The sequence below is a fragment of the Myotis myotis genome, unplaced genomic scaffold (genome assembly GCF_014108235.1).
Source record: "Myotis myotis isolate mMyoMyo1 unplaced genomic scaffold, mMyoMyo1.p scaffold_m19_p_2, whole genome shotgun sequence".
NCBI classification, from domain to species: Eukaryota; Metazoa; Chordata; class Mammalia; order Chiroptera; family Vespertilionidae; genus Myotis; species Myotis myotis.
The window spans coordinates 171,987,820-172,003,996 of record NW_023416324.1 but is presented as its reverse complement, the minus strand read 5'-3'; positions in this window follow the sequence as shown (position 1 = coordinate 172,003,996).

Here is a 16,177-nt window from a genome sequence, read left to right as displayed (position 1 = left end):
AATGTAGAGCTTCTGTGTTGGTAACCTCTCTGCTAGAAACAAATCAGGAAAGAGTATAGGCGATCCTGGTTTTGCACAGTCCTGAGATGCCTAAATTTCAGTCTAGTTAAATTAAGACCAGTCTCTCAGCAACAAGGTGCAAATTGTAGTTACCATAGGATATTACCTGTGAGTAACTACATTGTACCAACTTCACTGTCTTCAAAACACTAGAAAAATAACAGATGTGCATCATGATCAGTGGCCAATCACATGAATTCTTTCAGAGTCTGTGCATCTGTTATTCCGTTTCCACAGTATAGCAAAGCATGTAGTTGCTTCATTGTCTCCCAGTGATAACCTCATATGACATTTTACAAAAATGGATGATTGAAAGAGGGAATTGTCCAATAAAGCTGAAATTGCCAAGAAAGGTAAAGTGATATTGCTGGGAGTGAAATTGGGTGTGATGGAATGTTGATAAAGCTGCAATTCTGAAGACTCTAGGCACGCAGCCTGAGGAGTTTTGTGAAGGTGAACTACAACATAAATGCAGAAAGTAGCTGTAACACAAAAGGTGAAAAAAGTGTCCCAGGTGAAGTGATGCCTGCAAAAACCTTCACATTAAAGGATCCCTCAGAGATATTTCATAACATGAAATCACAAAGGATAAAAACTTGCCAGCAAAAATAAGTCGTCAAATTGTATTCCTGGGAGCTGGGACCTGTTATATAAGTGGACTGTTAGACTTTCAGGGAATTAGGACCTGAAAAATTGTGTAAGTTCGAAATGTTAGTTCAGAGATTGTAGTTGTGTCTTGCATCAGTTAGCTTTATCCTCTAAAGTTTAATATCTTGCTGGCAGTAATGCTTAGTAAGTTTCTGGTCTGGTAATAATATTTAATTTTCTTGTTGTTGTTAATCCTCACCCGGAGATATTTTTGCAATTGATTTTTTCTTTTTGAGGGGGGGAGTGGGGGGGAGAATGGAAGAGAGAGAGAGAAAGACAGAAACATCAATGTGAGAGAAACACAATGATTGGTTGCCTCTTGCACACACCCAACCAGAGTCCAGGCCAGGGAGGAGCCTGCAACTGAGGTACATGGGGTTGACTGGATTTGAACCCGGGACCCTTTGGTCCACAGACCTAAGCTCTATCCACTGAGCCAAACTGGCTAGGGCTGGTAATAATATTTAAATTATTGTCTCTTTTTATGAAAGATACTTGTGTATTTTCTTTATTAAGCTAGAAAAGGATTTTTGGCTCTTCTTCCAGGTTTATCAGGGTTAAAAGGAAGGAAGGGGAGGAGATAGAGAAGAGGACAGGAGAAGAGAGGGTGGGGGGGATAAAGAGCAAAGACTGGAGAAGAAGAAGTGGAGCTCTGCTCCCTCCCATCCATCCCCCCTCCTTATGTTCTTTGTAATGTCGTTCTTTCCTTAGGGATTTAATTCTTCTCCGTCTTTGTCATTTTACGTGTTCTTATTTCATGTTGTCTTTCAGATACTCTATTATCTGAAGCTCATGGCCACTGAATCCTGCTGCTTGTTTAAGTACTGACCCTCATGCCTGGTGAAATTTTTCCATGTGTGTTTTGAATATTAGCTCATCTCTAGCAGGGCCTGCTTTTTCCTAAAAGAACCCATTTAGCCCTGGGTGGAAAAAAGTCACCTGTTAGATCCATTCTCTCTTGACTTTTGCCAAGAGTCTTGGGGTGTTACTGCACTTTGACACATTTCTATGTTAGGTTCTCAGCTTGGGCTTGACCCTTATAATTCTACACTCACTCCCTAGGAAATACTATCCAGTTCGATGATTTTAAATGTCTACATATGTCAATGAATACCAAATTGAGATCTTATTATCTGGTTTCTTCCACCCCCTCCCCAAGACTGCAGACTCCTATATTCAACTGCCTACTCAACAGCTCTACTTGAATGTCAAACTTAATATGATCAAAATAGAATTCTACATTTGGTGCCAATAGTAACAGAATAGATTGTTCAGTATATGCCTGTGATAGGTCTTAGCCAGGCCTGCTGATATAGCAGCAAATAGAACAGAAAAGTAAAATTATGACATAGCAAAATATTTATAGAGAAGTAAGCAGACCTTTGAGTATGAAGGTTGGCCTTCTTCAAGTCTAATAGTATGAGATGGTAAACCATAGTTCTCTATGTCATTGACCACCAAATTTTAAGTACAACTTCATGAGAGGCCTCAAATCAGAGAGATTCTATTTTACTATCTTTGTAGAAAAAATCTTGAGACAAGCCAGATTGAATGAGGAAATTATGCCTAACTACATGAAGAAAGGCAGGAATTCCTGATGTCTGTTTTTTCTTTTTTCTAGTTTAATTTCACATTTATTCTCATTACATTGCACTTGGAAAGAAATGAGTCAGTAATGTATAGAATTGGCCTATTCTGTTGTCTTTCAGACTTGGGATCTAGATTCTAGTATTCTTTAAGTTGAGTATCTGAGTCAGATTCAGAGGTCAACTGCTGCTTGGAGCTGGAGAAAGGAAACAGAAATGTATTTGACAATAGAAGGTTCATGTCCCAGAATTCCATGTGGGTGCCTGAGGATCCTCCATGTAGATTACATGTATGTGGCTGGGAGAAGGGCACAGCAGCTCATCAAAGGGAATGTGATTGGTACAGGCCTGGGCTGGTACTTAGGAGGTGGGAGGATAATCGCATGTGCACAGGGAGGACCTGAGAAGACACTGTCTGCTCTTCTATAGATGAGGGTCCTGTGAAGGGCCTCTTCATAAGGACAGAGCCAGGGTTTGCTCTTTGGCCTCTGGTTGGCCTCCTTAATAGTAGGGTGTACACCCTACAAATTTATGAGCATTTGTGGACATTGTTTCCACTTTTCTTTATTCTTCTGTGCTTAAGACCCTGAGCAATTGTGTTTGACCATACATGATTCTGAGACTGGTTAGTAAAAGGCTAGAATATTCCTTGACAAATGAAGTGAGGAAACTGAGACAGATAGTTACATGGCTGAGAAATTTACAGCCAGATGATTAATCACAAGGTCTTATCTTCCCCAACCAAAACCACTTAGGAACAAGTGGTTTACACATTCCAGACCATGCTTTTGCTCCTCTGTTCTGGCAAATTCAAATTGCTTTTTTCAACAAATTTTCTACCAGTGCTCCTGTTTGATTCTCACATGCCCATGTCCAAAGGAACATAGTGGTACCAATTCCTGAGTTCTTGGTTCTATCATATGAATGAGGTTGTTTATCAGCTTTTCCCACTTCCAGTTTAGGACTAAGCTTTCTCCTATCTGGTAATTTTGTCACCATTTCCCCCATTTGCTTCCCAATTTAAGCAGCTTTGTGAGCTGTTTTCTGTTTCCAATTTTCTCCAGTGTGTACAAGACTTTTAAACAAGACTTTTAGCCTGGTTAGTGTGGCTCAGTGGTTGAGCACTGACCGGTGAACCAGGAAGTCACAGTTTGATTCCCAGTCAGTGCACATGCCTGGGTTATGGGCTTCATCCACAGTAGGGGGTGTGCAGAGGCAGCTGATCAATGATTCTCTCACATCATTAATGTATCCATCACTCTCTCCCCCCTCTCCCTTCTTCTCTCTGAAGTCAATTTTTAAAAAAAGAAATAATAATAAAAATATAAAAGGAAGGAAGGAAGGAAGGAAGGAAGGAAGGAAGGAAGGAAGGAAGGAAGGAAGGAAGGAAGAAAGGAAAAAGGAAGAAAACCTTTACTATTATTTTAGTGAGCTTTCAAGAGAGGGCAGAGATTAAATATCAATCTTTTAACTTTAAAAATAATCAAGACTTTAATATATAGGGGCAAAAAATCGCCATTTGAAGGGAGAGAGCAGGGTGAGGCAAAGGTGGGTTATTGATGCCTCCAGGAACCTAGCAGTGGTTCTCAACCTTCCTAATGCTGTGACCCTTTAATACAGTTCCTCATGTTGTAGTGACCCCAACCATAAAACTATTTTCGTTGCTACTTCATAACTGTAATTTTGCTACTTTTATGAATCTGATATGCAGGATGTATTTTAATTGTTCGTGACCTACAGGTTGAGAACCACTGATTAGAGTCACAAACCATTCAGAGTTCCCTGAGAAGCTTTGAAATCTGATTGCTAAGAGTTACCCTCAGGGATCGCCCAGGGGGCTCTCATCCCTGTTGGCTCAAGCAAAGCATTCAAAAGCAAGCATTTTTGCATAATACTCTACAGATTACAGAGATAAGTATCACTTGATCTCACTCATGTTGAAGCAGATGTGCAAAATAAACTGATGAACAAAATAGATCCAGAGACATAGAACCATGCAACAGACTGACAAACTTCAGAGGGAAGGTGGGGTGGGAGTAGGGGTAGGAGAAATTAACTGGGGAATTGATATGCTTCTATGCATAGCCCAGGGACACAGACAATAGTGTGGTGAAGGCTTGGGAAGGGTGGGTGTGGGGTGGAGGGAGTCAATGGGGGAGAAAACAAACAAACAAAAAACAACAAAGAGCACATTTGTAATACTTTCAACAATATAGATAATTTTAAAAAAGAACAAACAGAACAAAAGCAAGCATCTTGCGATAAATCATTTAATCTCTGTCCAATCCTATCCACTCCCCATATTTTTACCTTTAGGAACCCCAGTCAGTGCAAAGGAGGAGGGCAACCAAAGTTAGAAAATACACGTCCCAAATAAAAATTTAGTAATTATGCCTCAATACATATACCCTGGTGCTGTCTATCTCTCAGTGGTTCTCACTGTTCACAAGTAGACTTACCTCTATCTTATCAATTAATATAGAAATGAGTATATTGATTCTACTTTATAAATCTAGGAACCTCATTTAGTTCATGTGACAGATTTTTTTTGTCATTATTTACTTTGAAGTGTCTAGATTCAGCAGCTAATCCCAGGTTAGAGATAGGCAGGAAAAGACAGGAAGTTTCCCATAGGAGACTTTGCCTTTTACTTCTTTGGCATGCCAGGAGCTCAGTCCAGAGTATCGTGAGGGAGTCTGACAACTGAGTTTACTACAGCACCATCTTATCCAAGAATGAGGTTTTGAAGTGTACTTAGAATTAAATCTATTAGAATCATATTTCATTTTAGCTGGCAAAAAAGACAACTAGACACAGGATCTGGGTTTTCTTTTAATCCACTAATAGAGAGACATCAGATTATGTAGAAAGGTAAGTCATATCAGGAATAAAGAGACCAGACTGGTTCAACTACAATTTAAGCAAACATATCGCATTTTATACTATAAACATATTATGTAGATTGAAAAAACACTGCAAAATTGTATTTACTTTGTAATAGAAGAGAGATTACTAAACATGTAAGAAGCATTGAACATCTCAGGACCCTTTGGTTAGGTGTCATTCCAATACACCAAAGTTGAAGTTCCAACCCTGGTCAGGGCACATTCAAGAATCAAACAATGAATGCATAAATAAGTGGAGCTACAAATCTCTCTTACTCTCTCTCTCTCCAATTAATCAGTAAATAAAATAAAATAAAATAAAATAAAATAAAATAAAATAAAATAAAATAAAATAAAACATCTCAGAAAAATTTTTGGTGTTTCATTGAACCTAACCAGAGACACAGCCTTTTCCTATATAATAAAAGGCTAAATGCAAATAGACTGAACAGAGGAACAACCGAACAACTAGTCGCTATGATGTGCACAGACCACCGGGGGGTGCACATGGAACATGGTGGGCATTGGCAGCAGGTGGCAGAGCACGGAACATGGCGGGCATTGGCTGTGGTGGGATGGTGGAGCAGGTGAGCGGGGGCACCAGACCAAGGTGGAACGCTGGTCACTGTCATCGGGGCGAGCCTCTGGTGGTTACTGAAAATTCTTTGCTCCTGTGTTCCTCAGTCCCGCAGGGTGCTCGCACCCACTGCTGGCTCCTGGCGCTTGTCCCGATTGCTCGGCGCTCTCAGTGGGTGAAAGTGGCAGCTGCTGGCCTTGATCGCCCCTGAAGGCATCTCCACCTCCCCCTGCTCCTAAGGGGCGATCGGGGCAGTCCGCCATTCATACTGGCTAACGGCGCTGGCCCCCCTCGCACACACTGCTGGCACTGGCCCCAATCACTCCACACGGTCAGTGGGTGCAAGTGGCGGCGGTGGGAGTGGGGCTGCCTGCAGACAGGGGACCAGGAGGGGCTGGGCAAGGGTGTGGAGGATGGGCAAAGACCGGCTCCTGTGTCACCAGAGCCTTGCTGCCCACAGTTTCTTTCAAGGTGCATGAATTCATGAACTGAGACCCTAGTAGGTTATAATTAAACTAGAGGTCTGGTGCATGAAATTTATGCACTGTTGGTGGGGGGAGTCCCCTCAGCCCAGCCTGCACCCTCTCTAGTCGAGGACCCCTCAGGGTGCCGGGAGCCGGTCCATCCTTGCTGTTTCAAAGGACCTGGCATATATGGCATACTGTTTTTAATATGTTTGCTCACCTTCTTGGCACTATGTGTTTTAACCAAGGTCTCTGAGAAAGGTTGTTTCCCCAGGTAGGGATTTTCCCCTGAAGTTAGGGAGGGAATAAAACCTCTTAACTAAGTGCCAGGCGGGTAATTAATCACTTTAACTATGAACAATCATACTTAAGCTACATAATCTTTACTCCCTGGAATGGAGATAAGAAACGCCCTAACCTTTGTAATAGAGATTGATAGGATTGAATCAACTGGTATAAATACAGATGTAATAATACAGCAAGACACAGAACTTAGAATACGGAACCAGGGTGCTACAGACCCCCCTATAGAGGAAGATGCCAGGGTCCAACCCCAGCAGGTCCAGGGGTCCCCAAAGGTGTGGACGGAGTCGGCGAAGAAGGAATGACACGGAGACAGCGTTCAGTTGATCAGCAGCCTAGCGAGGATCTCTAGCCAGGATCTCCAGCCAAGTTCTGGTCTGGAACTCCAGCGAAGTTCTGGTTAGGATCTCCAGCCAGGTTCTGTGTCCATGTTCTCTTGCTGGGTTCTCCAGGTTTTCCAGCCAGGTTCTGTAGCCATGTTCCCTCGCTAGGTTCTCCAGCCAGGTTCTGTCCAGGTTCTCCAGCCAGGTTCAGTCACCAGGTTCTAGTCATGTTCTTTTGCCAATTTCTGTAGTCAGGTTCAGTCCAGGATCTTTTGCCATGTTCTCTCCAGCGAAGTTCTTCTGTCTGTAGAGAACGTTCTGTGTAGGTTCTGTGCCTAGGTTCTGTCTCTCTTGGTTCTGTATTCTAAGTTCTGTGTCTTGCTGTATTATTACATCTGTATTTATACCAGTTGATTCAATCCTATCAATCTCTATTACAAAGGTTAGGGCGTTTCCTATCTCCATTCCAGGGAGTAAAGATTATGTAGCTTAAGTATGATTGTTCATAGTTAAAGTGATTAATTACCCGCCTGGCACTTAGTTAAGAGGTTTTATTCCCTCCCTAACTTCAGGGGAAAATCCCTACCTGGGGAAACAACCTTTCTCAGAGACCTTGGTTAAAACACATAGTGCCAAGAAGGTGAGCAAACATATTAAAAACAGTATGCCATATATGCCAGGTCCTTTGAAACAGCAAGGATGGACCGGCTCCCAGCATCAGGGGATGTCTGACTGCCAGGTTAGGCCCGGGCCTAACCTGGCAGTCAGACATCTCTCACAATCCTGGACCGCTGGCTCCTAACAGCTCACCTGCCTGCCAGCATGATCACCCCTAACTGCCTCTGCCTGCTGGCCTGATCACCCCCGAATGCCCCCCCTGCCGACCTGGTCATCTCATGCAGCCTGCTATTTGGTTGTTTGGTCGTTCCTCATTGCCCTCAAGCTGGCTGGGTCGCCCCACGCAGCCTGCTGTTCAGTCGTTTGGTCATCCCTCACTGCCCCTGCAGTCAGCCTCGTTGCCCCACACAGCCTGCTGTTTGGTCAACCATTTTTTTTTTGGCTGTCAAGGTCACTGCCTTTTTATATATATAGATAAGACCTTTTCTCTACCAGTCTGATCTTTTTATTCCTGATATCACCAGATTGTCCTTAACCTACTGTGGAGGACAATGACCTGCCTAGTACTTTGAAATTTTCAAGTACTTGACATATTGGTTTCTTGCCCTCAAGACCTATTAAATAATTTTGTAACATATATAATTTCTTTCATTTAGATCAAGTGTAAGTGTAAAATTTTAAATATTACTTTTCAAAAGGATCTTAAAGAAAAAAAAAAAAAAACCTTCATCAAGGGGACACTACCCCTTGACTGTATTCTCCCTTCAGGGAAGACTCAAAGGCCTTCCCAAACAGAGACTGCTGGGGTCCAGTCCCAGCGGGTCCAGGGGTTCCCAAAGGTGTGGACGGAGTCGGCGAAGAAGGAAAGACACGGAGGCAGTGTTCAGGTGATCATCATGGCCAGGTTCCTCCTAGCCAGGTTCCTCTTAGCCAGGTTCCTCTCTTATTGTCCTCTTACATTTGTATTTATACTATTTGATCTTAATCCTATCCATTCTATTCCAAAGGTTAGGGCGTTTCTTATCTCCATTACAAGGTTACTCTATTGTTCTATTAAGCTACAAGGAAGTAACTGAAGGAGGTTATTCTAAGTAAAGATTATGTAGTTTAAGCGTGATTGTTCCTAGTTAAAGTAATTAACTACCTGCCTGGCACTTAGTTAAGAGGTTTTACCGATAAAAATCCTCACCTGGGGAAACAACCTTTCTCGGGGAGCTTTAAGAGGGGGAGCAAAGATATTAAGAACAGTATGCCATATATGCCAGGTCCCTTGAAACATCCCTGCAGCGACTGCGTCAAGCAGCCAGGGTGGATCGGCTTCCAGCAAATTCCCCCATTTTTATTTTTTAAATGACAGCGCGTGTAAATCAGCGGCCACCTCTCGGATTGGGTTGTTTAAGACTCGGAAGAAGACTGACAAGCAATGATAACGAGCATAGCAACAAACACAGTGGATGGAGTGCACACACAGCCTTGTTAGAAAAAAAAGAGGGGGAAGAAAGGGAAGAAGGCAGCATCCTGACACAGCCCTTTCCTTCAGCTGCCCCCCTCCCTGTGGTCCAAGGTAGAAATGGGAAACAAGTCCTGTTGCAGTGAGAGGGCAGCTTCTGTCAGCCAAGTCTCTGTTTTCTGGGTACTGATCTCAGCTGGGCCAAGTCTCTTTCTGTTCCCGATCTGAGCTGGGCCAAGTCTCTATCCATTATCTGGGTCCCGATCTGGGCTGGACATGGGAAGCGAGAAGCAGCCATGCAGGCAGAAGACCTCCCTCAGAAGGGCGAGTGTTCAAGCCCTTGCATAATTGGGGGGGGGGGGTGAGGATCTGTGCCCCACCTCTGTTGACCCCCAAGTTCTCTTCTGCCAGCCTCTCTGCGACTGTGCCTGTCTTAGGTCGTCCCTCCCAGAAGAATCTTACCCATCATTGACTAACCAGCCATCCTCCGGGGCCAAGCAGGGTGATGTGAGGTTCAGTTCTGTCTCCTTGGTAGCCTATGCCCCTGTGGCCTCCATGCCCAGCAACTGCCTTGGGATCCCATCGCCTGCTGGCGGGGCCCCGGCATTGATCACATATCTTGAGGAACCCAGGTTTTTTCTCCAGAGAGGGCCCAGCTCACACCATTGGGCGAGAGACAGATCTATGGTACCAGCCACCATGACCTCAGCATTAACAGAGAACTCAGGCAACAGCTGTGGGCAATTGGATAGTGAGAAGAGGGTCCCTCTTGACACAAGGGCAAGAGGGGCCAATACAGGACAAAGGAGAGTCCCGGGACAGGCTTTCTCAGACCAGGATGTCAGGCTCTTGGCACAAGACAACTCCATGTATGGGGCATATACCAGACACCCCCAGTCACGGTAGAAAAGGGAGGTGCCCTTCCTGGAACAGTAGGGTAGGGAGATTCTAGAAAAGGCTATGTTCAGGAGAGAAGGAGAAAGGCCAAAGAACCAGCAAACAAGTAGTCAGATTAAAAAAAGAAAAAGGAAAGGAGATGTGGGGCAAAGCTGGGACATATGGACAGACAAAAAGGAGGCACATGTGATCCTCCCAATGGACAAGTGGTTCTATCTCAGGGCTGCACATCTGCTGCAGACAGGCACTGGTCAGGTGTGCTACCATAATGAAAGTAAAACTTAAGCATCAAGAACAAAACTCTGGCTATTAAAACAATAACAAGACAATGCCAATGCAAAACCCAAAACATTTCAAAACTTAAACATAACATTTTTAAAACTAGTAAGAATAATAAAACAATGGCAATGCAAAACAGCAATAAGTGAGTTTCTGCTAAATGAAAATTTCTTTTGCTGATTTACTCAGAGTCCTCAGACTTGGCTGAGAGAGTAGCTTCCACTTCTTGCTTTTCTACCATCTGCTGGGCCTCAGTTGCTAACTTCTTCAGCTGACCCCATGTTGGCACCTCAGTCTCTTGCATAGCCTTCCTTTTCTTCTTTTTCCCGCTTTTCTTGGAACAATGGGACAAGGAGCTTCTCTGGGTCCATTGTGGTGTACACGTAATGCTCTGGTACCCAAATGGACTGCACTGCTCCTTCTGGAAAGATACAAAACACAACCTCTTCCCCACATCATTACTAGATCTGGTAAAACTCTTGTCTGGTTTATGTATCCTACCAGGCTGAGTTGGCAGAGGCTATTGTACAGGAGGCCCAATGCTTTTTGGCTGCTGTACAACCCTCTGCACTGTATTTCCAAAAAATCTAACATATAACAAGAGACCTCAGAGAGCACCAGTTAGTCTTATTGATATAATCAGAAATAATTTTCATCAGGAGCAATTGACAATATTATCTGGCTAGTCACAGACCTGTGGCCTATCATTCAGAATTCAAAACTGAAAACAAGATCTAATTTGCCTCTGCTAATTTGTCTGGCTAATGACTACAGATTTTGGTAGGCCTAAACGGTGTATCCCAAACTGTCAGAAATTTCAGGTGGAATATATTGACACACAGTATTTATATTAACAGTTATGGAATTGTTTTCATCAGTACTGGAAAAATGCAACAAGTTAAACCTGATTTTACTCAAGGGAAGTAAATGCAATTTGACTTTTAAAAAATTTGTGAAAGAATACAGATGTTACTCAAATGTGGCAAAAAAAAAAAAAAAAAATGATAGAGCCTGGATAATTGAAGAACGGCTGGATTCATACCAAGGAAGTAAGGTCTATAAATTGCTGCTTTATTTCTATGTACTGCACCCAGTTTCAGGTGCACAAACTGGATTTAAGGACCCCTCTATCCAGTCCATGCTCCAGGCCTCGCTTCAAATTTGGGCAAATTCAATTTACAAAATTCACAAATAACATCAGCAAAGGTAACAACACTATAGCAACTAATGGGGCAGTGAACAGAAGGAAATGCCCTGCCTCACTGAACTTTGTTTCTTAATGTAGTAGGGTTAAGAGAAATTTTATTTTTTAAATGTTCTCTATTATTTTCAAAGCATTGCTCGTACAATAAAAAAAGATTAAAATTTACAAGCAATTGTAATTTGTTTTATAGTTAAGATAGTTTAAAACAGCTCCTTGTTAAAAGCATATAAATCATCACCACTTCAGTAATTAAATGAAGGCTCATAAGTCTAGGCAATAAAAATGGTCATATAAGCTGTAGGGAACATCAAGATGTGTCCTTTCTGACTATGAATAGCAAGGAGAAATAGTCAGCCATAACTGGTTTGGCTTAGTGGATAGAGTGTCGGCCTGAGGACTGAAGGGTCCTAGGTTCGATTCCAGCCAGGGTCACATGCTTGGGTTGTGGGCTGGATTCCCACTGTGGGGCATGCAGGAGGCAGCCAATCAATCATCATTGATGTTTCTATCTCTCTCTCCCTCTCCCTTCCTTTCTGAAGTCAATAAAAATAAGAAGAAGAAAAAAGAAATTAAAACAGAGTGTCTACACTAATAAAAGACAAACATGCAAATTGACCGTAACTTTGCTACACCATAAGCCATGCCCACCAGCCAATCAGAGTGACTATATGCAAATTAACCCAAACAAGATGGCGGCTGGAAGCCATGGAGCTGGAGCAAGCAGGAGGCTTGGCTGCCCCAATGATGGAGGAAGCCAAGCTTCCCGCCTGCCGCAGCCTGCTCTGAGTTCCACTCAAAGCAACAAAATTTCAATTATAGAAGGTAAATAAACCCTGGCTACCTGCTTTCAGCCAGCCGTGGCCACAGAGCTGGGGCGAGCAGGAGTGGATTGCCCCTGGTGATGGAGGAAGCCAATCTTCCCTCCCACCCGCTCTGGCCGGCTCTGGGCTCCTCTCAAGGCTACAAAGTTTCAATTATAGAAGGTAAATAAATCTCAGAATTAAAAAGAAAAAAAAAAAAGAAAAAAAAAGAGGCTGGGAGCTTCTGTCGCTGGGGAGGGCTTGGCCAGCCTGAAAATGGCCCTCAGGCCCTCACCCAGACTGGCCAGGCAACCCAGTGGGGACCCACCCCACCCTAAAGGGGGTGTGGCCAGCCTTAAAACAGCCATCAGCCTCTCACCCAGGCTGACCAAACCACCATGGGGTGAGGGTCCCCACTGCAGGGAGCTTGACCAGCCTGCAAACAGCCATCAGCCCCTCCCCCAGGCTGTCCAGGCACCTCAGTGGGAACCCCCACCCTGAAGGGGATGTGACCATCCTGCAAACACCCATCAGCCCCTCACTCAGTCTGGCCAGGCACCCCAGCAGGACCCCCACCCTGATCCGAGACACCCTTCAGGGCAAACCAGCCAGCCCCAACCCATGCACCAGGCCTCTATCCTATATAGTAAAAGGATAATATGCAAACTGACCCTAACAGCAGAATGACTGGGAATGACTGGTCACTATAAAACACACTGACCACCAGGGGGCAGACGCTCAATGCAGGAGCTGCCCCCTGGTGGTCAGTGTGCTCCCACAGGGGGAGCTCTGCTCAGCCAAAAGCCAGGCTGATGGCTGCCAGTACAGCGGTGTTGGTGGTAGCCTCTCCCGCCTCCTCAGCAGCTCTAAGGATGTCCTACTGCAGCTTAGGCCTGCTCCCCGCTGGCAAGTGGACATCCCCTGAGGGCTGCTGGGCTGCCAGAGGGATGTCTGACTGCCAGCTTGGGCCCGATCCCCCTGGGAGCGGGCCTAAGCCAGCAGGTGGACATCCTCCGAGGGGTCCCAGATTGCAAAAGGGCATAGGCCAGGCTGAGGGACCCCCCCGAGTGCACAAATTTTTGTGCACCGGGCCTCTAGTCATCATTATAAATCACTATAGGAAATATATAATATCCATTCTTCTAGTTATTCACTAACGAGTGGCCCGGTGCACGAAATTCGTGCACGGGGGACGGTGTGTTCCTCAGCCCGGCCTGCACCCTCTCCAATCTTGGACCCCTGGAAGGATGTCCTACTGCTGGTTTACAGGGATCGGGCCTAATCCAGCTGTTGGACATTCCTCTCGCAATCTGGGACTGCTGGCTCTTAACCGCTCACCTGCCTGACTGATTGCCTCTAACCACTCTGCCTGCCAGCCTGCTTGCCTCCAACTGTCCCCACCTGCCAGCCTGCTCACCCCCACCTTCCCTCCCCACTGGCCTGCTTACCCCCAACGGCCCCGACCCCACCAGCCTGATCACCCACAACTGCCCTCCCCTCTTGGCCTCTAACCGCCTCTACCTCGGCACCGCCACCATGGCTTTGTCCAGAAGAATGTCCGGAAGGTCTCCTGGAAGGTCTCCCAGTCTAATTAGCATATTACCCTTTTATTGGTATAGATAGAGGCCTGGTACATGGGTGGGGCCGGCTGGTTTGCCCTGAAGGGTGTCCTGGATCAGGGTGGGGGTTCCCTTGGGGTGTGGGGAAGCCTGGGCGTGGGGCCTGTGGTGGTTTGCAGGCCGACCATGCCCCCATGGGGTGAGGGTTCCTGCTGGTGGAGCGTGGCTAGACTGGGTGAGGATCTAAGGGCTGTTTTCAAGCTGGCCACACCCCCTTCAGGGTCGGGGTCCCTGCTGGGTTGCCTGGCCAGCCTGGGTGAGGGGCTGATGGCTGTTGGCAGGCTGGCCAAGACCCCCATCAGGGACCCTTATGCCATGAGGGTGTGGCCAGCCTGGGTGAGGGGCTGAGGGCAGTGTTCAGGCTAGCCACACCCCGTTCAGAAGGGGGGGCTCCCACTGGGGTGCCTGGCCAGTCTTGGTGAGGGGCTGATGGCTGTTTGCAGGCTGGCCACGGCCCCCAGGCAACCCAGGCTCTCAGACCCTCCTTGAGCGGAGGCCATGCCGGCTGGAAGCAGGTATCTGGGATTTATTTGTCTTCTATAATTGAAACTTAGTAGCCTTGAGTGGAGCCCACAGCCAGCCAAGGCAGTCAGGAAGCTTGGCTTCCTCCATCGCTAGGGGCAACCCAAGCTTCCTGTTCGCTCCAGTTCTGTGGCTGCATTCCTGATTGGCCTGTGGGCATGGCTTGTGGGTGTAGCGGAGGTATGGTCAATTTGCATGTTTATCTTTTATTAGATAAGATTTTTGAAAAGGTATTTGAGTGCTTATTATATGTGCAATGGACAAATGGGAAAATCTCTGCTGCAGTCTTTTTACAGCAAGGGTTCAGGAATCTGGAGAAGGGGCTGATACATAAATGGATAGAGACTAAACAAGAAATATAAATTTGGAAGGTATGGGGAAGCAGGTGGAAACCAACTCTCTAGTGGAGTGGTTTCCTGAGTCTCTGGACCCAGGGCTTTTTATTTACTGGAAAATACATTGGCCCTTTAGGGATGCAAACAGGCATATCAAAGTTAAAGTTTGGTAAACAGGAAAAGATTATCAGGTTAGGGGAAATGCCTACAGCTGTTCAGCAGCAGGTAATAATGTGCAGATTTTCAGCTTTGCTGAAAATGTCCATCAGCCTTCTGATGAACTTCTCGCATTTATTATGCTAACTACTGTTCTTAGCCTCCAGCAAACTTCTTATCAGTTCGTTTGACATTAGAATAAAAGCAAAAAAAAAAAATCTTTTTGCCATTTTTGGATCAAAACATCTTCTTAGATACTTTTCTGCATCAGTTCTAGTCTAATAATTTCTTTACTGTCTCCTCTCAGTCTTTCTTATTATCTTATTATTTACTATTCAAAAAAATGGATTGGGTATTGTGGCAGGCAGAATAATGTCCCCCCAAAATGTCCACATTCTAATTCCCCAAACCTGAGATTATGTTATCTTACATGCAAAGAGGATTTGGCAGATCTGATTAAGTTCAAGATCTGGAGGTGGAGAGATTATTCTGAATAATCCAGGTGGGCCCAGTATAACCATAAAGTCCTCATAAGAGAAAAGGAGGAGAGTCAGAATGGCAGATGTGTCCATAATGGAAGCAGAGAGGAGTCAAGAATGTGGGCAGTCTCTAGAAGCTGGGAAAGACAGGGAACAGATAAATTCTGTCAGCATTTTGAAAAACCCTAACTTAACTCTGGTGCCATGTTACATATAGAAATTTTTGGATATTTGCAACCATAGTAAAACAAAGATTTATATTTTTGATATTTTATATATTTAAATGCTATTCAACAAAGAAAAATCAACCAAAAAAATGAGTTCGCGTGTCACCTCTGACACGCGTGTCATAGGTTTGCCATCACTGTCCTATAGGATGATGTCACTACCAACATAAAGCATACTTTTAAGGTTTTGTTATTGTCTTTACATGTCATACTGACAAATTTGTACTACCTAATTCCTTGATTCCTCTCATCTGGTGAATATTGGCTTACAATTGCTAGATGGGTTTAGAATTGTCAGCTAAGGCTACTGAAGAGCAAAATTAAACTTGGTGGCTCATATGGGGAAAGAATCTGATTTTTAGCATCATTTGCAGTATAAATGGCCTCACATGCTCCAGGTTAGCAAAGAAGCATTTACGATTGACTTTGAGAAGGCTATGTAATTTTAGATCTCGAGTAAGTAGAAAAATTTTTTTCAACCATAAAAGAGTGTGCTTCTACATTGATATGCAAAACTTGTGTGTTTAGATCTTTAACTCAAATACACTGTAGGGTTTCAGGCAATGGGGTTCTGAATTTTCAGTGAATTTTGAATTATAGAGCTTTCTTACCTTAAAATCACTTCAACAATTGTGACCTAAACCAGAGGTTAGCCCTTGATTATTTCCTCTTAAGACACTGGAAATCCTGCACAGCATTTAACAGTAGGGCTAAACCTAAAGAAAACACTCAACAATTAGGTGTT